Genomic DNA, 11399 nt, shown 5'->3' with positions numbered 1-11399 from the left:
TTGTTACCCTGATCACACGTAACTTATCTGTTGTCAAAGCATGTGTTTTTTTATTGTTTCTTTTTCTGTAAAACTTGTATGTTCTTATGATAGCCTTCATTTGAGATCTTACCACAGTCTGTAGAAGGCATGGCCAATGGAATCCTTGCTCCCATATCAAGTCATTCTGGTTGCAATAAACAATTGCCCAAGTACTTGTTTCTTTGGATTTATTTACCTATTTCAATTGATACTGACTCATGTTGATTGGAAACCACAGCAGCTTTATTATTATAATTATTATCTGTGATTTATATAGTGCTGACACATTTGTGCAGCTCTTTATTAGACATCATTCCAACAGTCATTGGCCCAGTGGAGCTTACATTCTAAGGTCCATGTCACATTTACACTATGGGTAATATTAGCAGGAGTCCCTTAACCCACTTGTATTATTTTCTTGTATAACATAACCCCAGCCCTTAGCCCAGCTTAATATACAGGTTCACACATTCCAAACCACACCCTAGGCTTCTGACCACATTAGGTCTAGGCAGTGCCACACCCTAGTGGGCTATTGTACAGCTCCAGTAATCCAGCCAACTGAATTGTTCCTTCCCAAGTCCAGTGCTAGCAAAAACAAATCCTCTTGGGAAGTGGATTTAAAGAGGCAGTATACCTCCTTTTTCAACATTAGTTCAATGAACAGGCTTGTGCGGAAACTTGCTTGTAGGAATAGGAAGCAGAATGTAGCATTAGTTTCAAAATGTGCTCTCTTTAGTGCAAGAAACCTGCATATTTCCAAATTAAAACTGGCAAAAAGCAGGTGTATGCTGCCTCTTTAAAGGGGTGGTTCACCTCAAAGTAACATTTTTGTATGTTAGAATGGCTAATTCGATGCAACTATTCCAAAAAATTTTTTTATAGATTTTTAATTTTTTTCCCTTCATTTGACAGTTTCCAGGTCACTGACCCCATCTAAAAAATCACAGCTACAAATTTATGGTTATTGCTTTTTTATTCCTCATCTTTCTATTCAGACCCTCTCCTATTCATATTCCAGTCTCTTATTCAAATCAGTGCATGGTTGCTTCGGTAATTTGGACCTTGCTGAAACGGCAAACTGCAGAGCTACTAAATAAAAACTTAAAGGAAAACTATTCCCCCAAAATTAACACATAAGCAACAGATAGTTGACATCATATTAAGTGGCATATTAAAGGATCTTAGCAAACTGGTCTATATATTTAAGTAAATCTTGCCCTTTTACATCTCTTGCCTTGAGCCACAATATTGTGATGGTCTCTGTGCTTCTTTAGAGATCACCTGACCAGAAATACTGCAGCTCTAACTGTAACAGGAAGAAGTGTTGAAGCAAAAAACTCTGCCTGTTAATTGGCTCATGTGACCTAACATGTATGGTTTGTTGGTATGTTTGTGTACACAGTGAATCTTACGATCTCAGGGGCCGGCTCTTATTTTTTAAAATGGCAATTTTCTATTTATGATTACTCAATGGCACAGACTACTGGAAAAGTATATTATGAAAATGGTTAATATACATGAAGCAGGGTTTTACATATGAGCTGTTTTATGCAATGTCTTTTTATAGAGACCTACATTGTTTGTGGGGTATAGTTTCCTTTAATAATTAAAAAAAAACACACAAATAATAAAAAATGAAAACCAGTGCAAATGAGACTTATTTGTACTTTCACTGATGGAAGGAAAGTGTGATTGTCACGAATCGGCCCCCTAAATCCAGAACCCAAGCTAAGCTCCCTGGTCTCGGCTCTCAATTCCGCCTATAACCGCCGCCTATGGATTTTATATTTAGAATGATTTCTGTATTTTAGGCTACCAAGACTAATAGGCAAACAATCATTGTTCTCATATGTTAAATCATGCGTTGGCCATTTTATTAATTATAGCTAAAGCAGCACCTACTATCTACCAATACACTGCCTTGCAAAAGTATTCACCCCTTGGCTTTTTACCTATTTTGTTACATTCCAACCTGTAATTTAAATGTTTCTTATTCTATGTGATGGATCTGCACAAAATTGTCTAAGTTGGTGAAGTAAAATGAGAAAAATATATATATAAAAAAATGTAAAAAAATAAATAAAAAACTGAAAATTGGCATGTGCATAAGTATTCACCTCCTTTGCCACGAAGCCCCTAAAAAAAGGTGGCTCTACAAAGTACTGACTTTGGGGAGGGGGGGTGAACAGTTATGCACGCTGAAGATTTCTGTTATTTTGTCCTATTTGTTGGTGTATTTGCTTCACAATAAAAAAAAAAACATCTTCAAAGTTGTAGGCATGTTCTGTGAATGAAATGATGCAAGCTCTCAAACAATCCATTTCAACTCCTGGTTGTGAGGCAACAAAACATGAAACATGAATGAAAAAGGGAGGTGAAGACTTTTGCAAGGCACTGTATATCGAAAGATTGCCTAAAATATTAAAATAAGTATTTTGGAAGAACAAAACAAAAACACCAAAATCTGATCTTAATACAGAGAGATGATATAAATCTCTAAACTTCATGCATCTAGGTCTGATTGCTTTGTTATTTGCCTTGAAGACAGGGGAAACCATTTTCCCACAGAAATGACAATAGGGAATATGTTTAAATGGCAGGAGAGGAACTTACATCTGAATTAACCCTGTCAATCTTCATTACAAGGGCAGTGAGTTTGTGGACTGCTCTGACATTGACAGTGATATTGTGATGGCACGTATCCTTGATGCCTTTAAGAGGGACATACAGGGGCCGAAGTAAGCTGCCAGCAGACCAAGATGGCAGCTTATTGGGCCATGCTTCCCTGACAGATATCTGGTCAAAAATCAGCCAGATGTCGATCGGCCAGGTTTAGAAATCCAGTTGGATCGGTCTCAATCCAACCACCTGTATTTTCAGCATTGTGATCAGACCATTGGGCCCTAAGCTCAGCCCGGTATCTACTACCTCAATGAGCTGTTGCATCTTATCAGTTTCTGGGCTAAAACAGTGGTAACCCCCCCACCTTGTGAGCCCAGAACAATGGCTTGGGGGTCAAAGCTGGGGAGCATTTCAGGTAAGAATTTAGAAGTATTCCAATTTTTTTTTCTATTAAATACTAGCCAATCTTTGGTTAAGTTGTGATGGTTGACAAGCAATAGTAATTTTGTTGCCCTGTTTACATTATTGCTGTAATATTTATGTAATATATAATATTATATTTTAATAGAGCTTGTAGAACTAGCTTTACTAAACCAAAAAATTTATTAATTTATGATTTCATGCAGCATACAAAGACTATAGATATGGTGAACAGCACCAAGTCCTCTGTGTATGTTCATAACCTAATTATGCCTGAGTGAAAGTTGTGCAATATATTTATAGGGACCCCCTCCTTAAAATACAGAGAGATGTTTGCAGTCCTTAACAGGGAGCGGTGTCTGTAGGGCACTTCATTGTGCCCCCTCCGTTCTGCATGGCAGATCACTAAAAGCTAAAATAACATTGCATTATCCCTGTGTGACCATGATCATATTCCCACATCACATTAAACACAGGGGTTAGGGTTTAAAAAACACTGCAGTCGACTGCACATACACTGAGGAGTCACGATTCAAATGGGATAATCCTGTTTGGGTCTGTGTGGATTCTTTATATCACAGACTAATGCTGAAGTCTCTATGGCTTGGGAACATATTCCTAAATACTACAAAGAATACTGGTCTTAAAGGGGTTGCTCATCTTTGAGATAACTTTTAGTATGATGTAGCGAGTGGTGTTCTGAGACAATTTGCCATTGGTTTTAATATTTTTATTACGTGGTTTTTGAGTTATTTATCTTATTATTGTATCTTATAATTGTAGATGACCTGAATAGAAAAATGAGCAATCAACAGTAGTAATAATACATTTGTAGCCTTACAGAGCATTTGTTTTTTAGATGGGGTCAGTGAGTCCCACTTGGAAGCTGGAAAGAGTCATAAAAAAGGCAAATCATTAAAAAACTATAAAAAAAAATTAATGAAGACTAATTGAAAAGTTCTGACTAAAAGTTAACTTAAAGGGGAACACCCCTTTAAAAATATTCTTGCAAAATATTCAGAGATCTGCAGTCCAAGCAGTACAGTAATATAGTTGTTACTAAATTAGCCCATAAATAAGCACTAAAAGTTAAAATAAAATGATTGGTCATTATTGTTTGCTTATTCCCTGTAATACAGTGTTTTGCACAGAGCTACAAATGCCCAGTCCACCAATCAGGGGGCTCCTGTACATTATTGACACAAATATATCTCATAGCAGTGTGCCATGACTCAGTAGAGACATGGGTATTTGGGGCTGTCATAGAGAGGACTCCAGTCGCCATTGCATAGGTGTGAAACAGCACCTATAGCTTTGTCTGAACTAGTGTTGCTGGGTGTGAGGGTAATTTCTTTTTTAGAACTGCAACAACCTGTCCTAGGTTTCTGATTTCCTTCAGATTCTAAGTTCTGGCCACTCAGCAGTGTTGGCTGTGTGTTTTAGGGTAGGACTCCATGAGTGATTTTGTCGCGATCCGACACGCTGCAACAAAACGCATGCAACTTGTCGCATACGAAAAAATAAGGTAAGAGATAGAATTGTCGCAGCGTTGATCCGATGCGACTGTTGGATGCAGACGCAGCGCACAGCGTCTGCATCCGACAGTCGGATCAACGCTGCATCAGTTCTGTCTCTTACCTTATTTTTGTTGCATGCATTTTGTCGCAGCGCGTCAGATCGCGACAAAGTCGCTCGTGGAGTCCTACCCTAATAGGTAGGAGGTTATACTTGGGGTTTACATTCAAATTACAAAGTACCTAATCTCTTAACTAGTATTGGTTGGCAAAAAAAGCAGGTATGCTAAAATGACAGTATAATAACTGTATCAGAGACAAGTCTAAACTTTTAGGCATGTTCTGTGAATGAAATGATGCAAGCTCTCAAACAATCCATTTCAATTCCAGGTTGTGAGGCAACAAAACATGAAAAATAAATGAAAAAGGGAGGTAAAGATTTTTGCAAGGCACTGTATATCGAAAGATTGCTTAAAATATTCAAATACTGTAAGCATTTTGGAACCAAAAAAATAAAACAAAAACACCAAAATCTGATCTTAATACAGAGAGATGATATAAAACTCACTACATGCATCTAGGTCTGATTGCTTTGTTATGTGCCTTGAAGACAGGGGAAATCATTTTCCCACAGAAATGACAAGAGGGAATATGTTTAAATGGCAGGAGAGGAACTTACATCTGAATTAACCCTGTCAATCTTCATTACAAGGGCAGTGAGTTTGTGGACTGCTCTGACATTGACAGTGATATTGTGATGGCAGGTATCCTTGATGCCTTTAAAGGACAAGGAAAGTCTAAAATAGAATAAGGCTAGAAATGCTGTGTTTTGTATACTAAACATAAGCATGAACTTACTGCACCACCAAGCCTAATCAAACAAATGATTTATGCTTTCAAAGTTGGCCACAGGGGGCTGTCATCTTGTAACTTTGTTAAACATCTTTGCCTGACCCTGCACATGCTCAGTGTGGTCTGGGCTGTTTAGGGATCGTCATAAACAAAGCTGCTTGAATTCTGCATGGCTGGTAAGTAAGGCGGGGGCTCCCCCAGCTAAACTTTTGAAGGGGTCACTGCAGAGACAGGGTTGGGTCTGCAGGCTGGATCAAAGTTAAATGATTGCGTGAATGACGTCTGAATAGTCAAGGGCTTTGTTTTCCTTTCCCAAGAATCAAGTGAAGCTCTATCCCTAGAGGTGTTGCTAGGATGTTGGACTGTGCCCAGCAATAGACTGCACACTGCATTCCTCCTGTAAATATAACTGCATTTGGTAAAGTAGGTCAGTGAAATCCTGTCTGAGCAAGATTTCATGAAGTATCACTCCCTCTTGTGGTATACTTTCTCAGCTGTAGTTAAAACCAACTGCAATAACAATGGCACTATATACAGTATTGCTCTTGTGTGAATTAAAATATATATTCATGTATGGGATCTATTATCTAGAATGCTTGGAGCTAAAGTTTCTAAAACATTTTAACACTGAAAAAAAGACATTTATTTATGCAAGTACCTAGCCGGTATTTTATCGACCTAATGCTGTTATTTATAGGAAAAAAATATAAAAAGTTAGCTAGTATTTTTTCCAGAAAAGGTAGCCATCCTAGATGCAAGGTCCAATTTTTATGCTTTAATTATATAGCAGCAACATATTCTGCTGGGCTTTACGGAGATTATACATAGTTTTTAGCAGTCCCTGCCCCAGTGGAACTTTTGATCTAAGGACCTTGACTAGATTGTACGCTGTTACACTGATCTCATGTCTCAGTTGAAGTTTCTGCGAGCAGGGACCTCCTCTCTCTTGTGACTCAAAACTTCACACTCAATCTTGAACGTAATTGTATACAGTTATTTATGTTCTATTATTGGACTGTTCCCAGACTGTTTTGTTAATGTATTTTTTGAATATATACAGAGGTTATATTTAAATAATAGCACAAAAGAGCCTGCTGGTACTGACCACCAGATAGAACAATAAAATGCTGTAGAGCAGCCCTTGGGCAGGGTGAGAGCAAATGTCAAATGCAAATGTCTGAAATAATTACTGCTATGTGCTTGAAGGCACAGGCCTTCCATTGACAAAAATGAAAAATAATTGCTTACAATTCCATGCATTTTGATCAGCAGCTGTTACCCTCATACACAGCACTGATTAATATGCAAGTGCAGTTGGAATCACTGCTTGCATAGAAAATTGGATAAAAATGCTTGCTGGAGCTCAGAACTTGTATGCACTGACTTATAAAATCAAGATGCAATTGAAGAGGTCAGTGGATGTGATTTTGGAATGCTTCTGTAAGCCTTCCCATCCAATGTTCTAAGCAAGTTATCATTATGGCTGCACATGCATAGGATATGGAAGTTAGCTTCAAGGAACTTGAATGACTGGTTAGTATTGGTCAAATGATCCATTTAGCCAATGTGGTCATAAGTGTCAGACCCCTGGGGCCTACCAAACACATTTCACTACCCCACTATGTACACAGATGTATAAATAAATCATTTTGTGCAGTGCTAACATTTTTAGGCCCTTTGCAACTCCCTTTAGCCAGTTACCCAAGTAAGATCACAGCAAAAAATGGATGAGGATATTAACCCTAGATATGCCAGTAAGGTCACTGCGGGAAAAGGGTAGATTAAAAGCATTACCATACCCACAACTTGCACAAGCAGAATGGCACAAATGTTTCTGAAACGTAGAGATGGCCATACATTGCACAACCATCATGAATTTGTTTCATCAAACAGTTTCAGTCAGGCAGTGATCAGCAGTGCCCAGCAAAGCAGCAGGCAGTCAATCCATCAGGGTGGTGAGAAGTTGGCAGTGGGTGGGGCCCACAGGATTTTTTTTCCAGTATCCCCGTGGGATAGTGTAATCTTGAACAAGATGAAGTCGCAATTTGCCTGGATGTGTCTATTTAGAGTAGACAATGCTGCACTGAGGAAAGTTCATCACTGGACAAGTGGAAGGGTGTTTCACACATGAACATGACACAATTGTTAATACTGTGTGTAAGCATAAAGTACACGGAGCACTTAATTTATGAGGAAAGCTTTAATGGTGTAAGTCTAAGTTTTGGTCCTGCACAGAGGACCTTTATTTGACCTCTGTGCAGGACCGAAACGTTGATTTACACAATTAAAGCTTTGCACATAAATTTAGTCCCACGAGTGCTCCGTGTTTTTGATGCTATTACTTTTTGCGGCAGCACCTGGGCTTTTTTTTTTAATTAAAAAAGGCACCTCAAGCCAGAGTGAAGAGCTCCTGGCTGGGGAAAATACACAGGAAAGCTGCCTGTGTGAGAGGGATTGAAATCACCATAAGGTTTGAGATTTTGTATATTCCTGTATGTTCTTTGTTTTGGGGAGACAGGCAGTAGGCCTTCTCCTGGTTAGTTAGGAAAACTGACCTGTATTAGTTAGAAGCCCATTAAATTGCAAGGATTTTATTTTGAATTGTTTGTTTTGTTTATTTTTGCAGCAAGAGACAATAAACTGCCAAAAAGAGACTATACTCTCATGAGTTGTGCTTGTGCCGTGGGCTGTGTTACCCCAGGAAAACTGATCCCAGCTACCCAAACTCTATAAACAACATATACTGATATAGATGATTGCAGAGGATGTCCATTTAGTCAGCTTTAGTAATCCCTTATCGTAATGAAACTCTATACCCTACTGTTTCAAAAAACCTCCCCAGCAGTACCAGTAAGAGAGACACAGCAATCAAGTGATAAGATGTACCAAATTTCATTTATATGTACCTACCTAAAGAACAGCCCCAGATGTGTGGAAAAGACAGAAAGTTCTAAGCTTAGGGCGGTGCTGGCCAACTTCTTTGTTACCAAGGCCCGGAATTTTTCTTGCCTATGCGGTGGAGGGCTAATAATGGAAGCCAGCGTTGACCACACCCTGTTTTAAACCACGCCCATGTTAACACAAAAACATGTCCACATTTATTAATGGTGGTAACACACCAAAAAAACCAAAATGGTTAGTGCTCACAGCAGGGATATTGTGGGCTACGAGTTGGACAGCACTGGCCTAGGGCATAAGATCTGAATAAGGTGACAGGTTGCATTCACAACTAAGTAACACTGGCCATTTCTTTATTAAATTGTATGCACACAAATGTACCTCCAAACTACACATAACAATGTTCTTATGACTTAAACCTAATCATTTGTCTCCCCTCCCCCAGGAGGGTTCTGTATAATGATGGTTGTCACTTATAGTTTATTCTTGTTATTAAACAGAAACAACAGAAAAGCAATGAGAATTGTTTATTAACAGGTCACACTACCTGAGTTGAACAGTGGATGAAAAGACCAACAAATTACAAGTGTTAGTTTCCCACTCATGCATAGACAATAAAAAATATTTTCTATCCAACAATGAGCATTTTGCTTGATTTTGGCACTATGAGATTGCTCACACTGATACGGTGACCAAAGGTTGAACCTGGGAAAGATGCACAATATTAGAGGGAAAGTATCACATACACTAAAGTAGAAGCTTGACTGAATTGAGGGATCTGCAATTTCTGAGCAATGCTTTTTAAAAAATATTTCAGTTTCTAAAACACATTAGCAATTTGCAGTATCCCTACCTATCCAAAATGCCAGAAACAATATTTTATAATATTTGAATAAATCATCCATTAGAAATACCTCTTTTAATCATCTGGCATTATGTGATGTCTTTTTTTTCTATAGAAATGTGTATACATCCCTTTAAATGGTATAAAATCAGAAGTGCACTTTGCAAGCATTAAATAAACAAGTCTAGTGTTGTAAATATCTGCTTTAGAGTTCTTTTCATTTCTTTAAAACAATGTTGGTGTTACAAGTGTAACATTTCCCTCCTTAACCTGGAGAATTTAATGTGGATACAGGGGCTTATCCACCTACATGTCACCTGACGCTTACACGTTAAAAAACAAAAACATATGTTTTTATAAAAATATCTTGGCTTGGAGCTTCTTCTACATGAGGTCTAAAGCTTTGTTTACCTGGCCATTGTGTTTTTCCCCTGTGATAAAAGCGGGTTACAAAATGACCCCCCCTGCCAACTTTCATGGCCATCACCTCTTTATAGGCAAGTCATTGGTCATATTCACTGATCAGATTTCACTCCAATACACCAATTGTTACTAGGTCAAAATGAGCAGAAAAAAACCAAATCCTCTTCTGTCATTTCAGTGCAACAAAAACTTTACTGGCATTGAACGATAGTCAACCCTTGTTTCCACTATTCCTTAAAAACCAGCAAATAAAAGCAAAGATGCTGTCCTCTACAGCAGTGATCCCCAACCAAGTTTTGTTTGCATAAAAACCAGGTATATTGCCAAAAAGAGCCTCATGTAGGCTGCCAGTCCACATAGAGGCTAACAAATAGCCAAACACAGTACCTATTTGGCACCCCAGGGACACTTTTCATGCTTGTGTTGCTCCCCAACTCTGTTTACATTTGCATGTGGCTCATGAGTAAAAAGGTTGGGGACCCCTGCTCTACAGCAAACACTAATTAGTTATAATGTAATGTTACAACACCCCTGACTTTAGTAAGCATTAATTTGGAACTAAGCTCCTCCCTGTATTTGTGATTTATCAACTGAATTTACTAGTGTAAAATCATATTACTTCATAATAAAGGTATAAAATATCCCGCACAAACAGCAAATATAAAGAGTGGGTTTCAGAAGATATAACTGTACATACTTAGATGCAAACTACACAGTTGTCCAAAAAGATTTTCATTTTGCACAATAACCACCATGGAAATGTTAAAATGTGTATTTCCACAAAAAGGGCCTCGATATGTAGCTTGGACCATCGTGCTATGGAAAAGGGTAGTTTAAACCATGCAATTTTGCCTCCATTAATACTTTGTTGAATGTGTGCCACCTGGATGATAATCTGCCAACCTAGCTGGTATACCACAAGTTAAAGGAACAGTAACACCAAACAATTAAAGTAAGGAAAATATCATGTACTGTTGCCCTGCACTGGTAAAACTGATCTGTTTGCTTCAGAAACACTACTATAGTTCATATAGACAAGCTGCTGAATAGCAATGGCGGAAATTGAAAAAAGGCTATATGGCACAGGATAAATATTGATAACATTGTTTTACAGAGCTTATCTGCTGTGTACCTTGAGCCTATTCTCCTTTGAATAGCTGCCCCCATTTCTACACAGCAGCTTATTTATAAAAACAATAGTAGTGTTTCTGAAGCAAACACAGCAGTTTTACCAGTGCAGGGCAACACTGCATTATACTTTAAAAACAATTTCATTTTTTGATGTAACTGCTCCTTTAAGGCCATTGGCCATATTACAGGTTTTCAGCAATATACTCACCTTGCCTCCCTCCATGTACAGTTAAGACCCCAACCTGCCCATTTAACCCTCATATCCACCCTATGATGTCAAGGCCCTGCCTGGCTTGGTAGTGTTTGCTAGCTGGATGATCTTGGTCAATATATTCGTAACATGGATATGGCAGGTTTGAAAATGTCATCTGTCACAACCACCTTTGTCATGCACAGTTCTTTGGCAGATGAGAAATAAAGCACCTCTGTCATTGGCCGCCAGGTCAATCCATCACTTAGATACCATACAGGCTCTGCCAATGTATGGTCAACCCTAAACTTTGCAAAGGTGAGTTATTTCAATTTTTATTACCTTTAACAAAGTAAAGTGTGCAAACATATTGTAATATGAGCACAGAACTCTTACTACCATCTATTTATAACTAATGTTGGGTAGTGTTTCTATATGGCAGCTCTGATGTACATAAAATTGCAGAGAAATAAAAGTTTTG

This window comes from Xenopus laevis, chromosome 1L (genome assembly GCF_017654675.1).
Source record: "Xenopus laevis strain J_2021 chromosome 1L, Xenopus_laevis_v10.1, whole genome shotgun sequence".
Taxonomy (NCBI): Eukaryota; Metazoa; Chordata; class Amphibia; order Anura; family Pipidae; genus Xenopus; species Xenopus laevis.
The sequence above is the reverse complement of the archived record's forward strand: the minus strand, read 5'-3'. Positions refer to the sequence as shown.